The sequence below is a fragment of the Neophocaena asiaeorientalis genome, unplaced genomic scaffold (genome assembly GCF_003031525.2).
Source record: "Neophocaena asiaeorientalis asiaeorientalis breed wild unplaced genomic scaffold, Neophocaena_asiaeorientalis_V1.1 scaffold202, whole genome shotgun sequence".
Taxonomy (NCBI): domain Eukaryota; kingdom Metazoa; phylum Chordata; class Mammalia; order Artiodactyla; family Phocoenidae; genus Neophocaena; species Neophocaena asiaeorientalis.
Window position 1 is genome coordinate 3,470,377 of NW_020172627.1, and position 736 is coordinate 3,471,112.

The following is a 736-nucleotide window of genomic DNA, read 5'->3' on the forward strand; positions in this document are numbered from 1 at the left end:
CCAGTACTATGCTAGATACTGCAATAAGTTCTAAAAATACAAAGGTGACTAAGGCATGATCCATCTGTTTAAATCTGCTGGGAGAGTAGGGAATGGTTTCATAGAGTAGGTGACATTTGAACTGTTTTTTTCAAGTGAGGAAGGGTGGAGGTGCTTTCCAGAAAAGGGAAACAGTATGTGCAAGTCACAGATATGCATGAGGGCATGGTGTCCTTAAGAAGACAAAATATATGTGAAAAGGAGTAGTATGAGACAAGTCTAAAGAAGTTGGGTGGCATTAGGTTGTGAAGGGCTGTGTGTAATATGCTAAGGAGTTTGTTAGCAAAAGATGGACAAATAACTTTTTAGGCAGCTTAAACTCATTTTTAGAAAAACCTCTTTGGTAGGAGCACTGAGAGTGATGGAAGTGAGGAGACTGTAAAGAAGGAGGTAAATTAGGAGGTTATTGCTATGATTCAGGAAAGAGGTTGAGATTCTGAACTAAGATTCTGCCATGGCTCATATGCCAAAGGCATTTCTAGTACAATCAGCAGGATTTCATTCACAGGTGGAAGCCAAGACTGATTCCGAGGATTCTAGTATGACAAATTATTCCAGTTCCAATTCTACACTCTGCTAAATAAATAGCCCCAAACGCATGCTTTTATTACATCATTTTGTTGATTAAAAACTTACACTGGGGCTTCCCTGGTGGCGCAGTGGTTGAGAGTCCGCCTGCCGATGCAGGGGACACGGG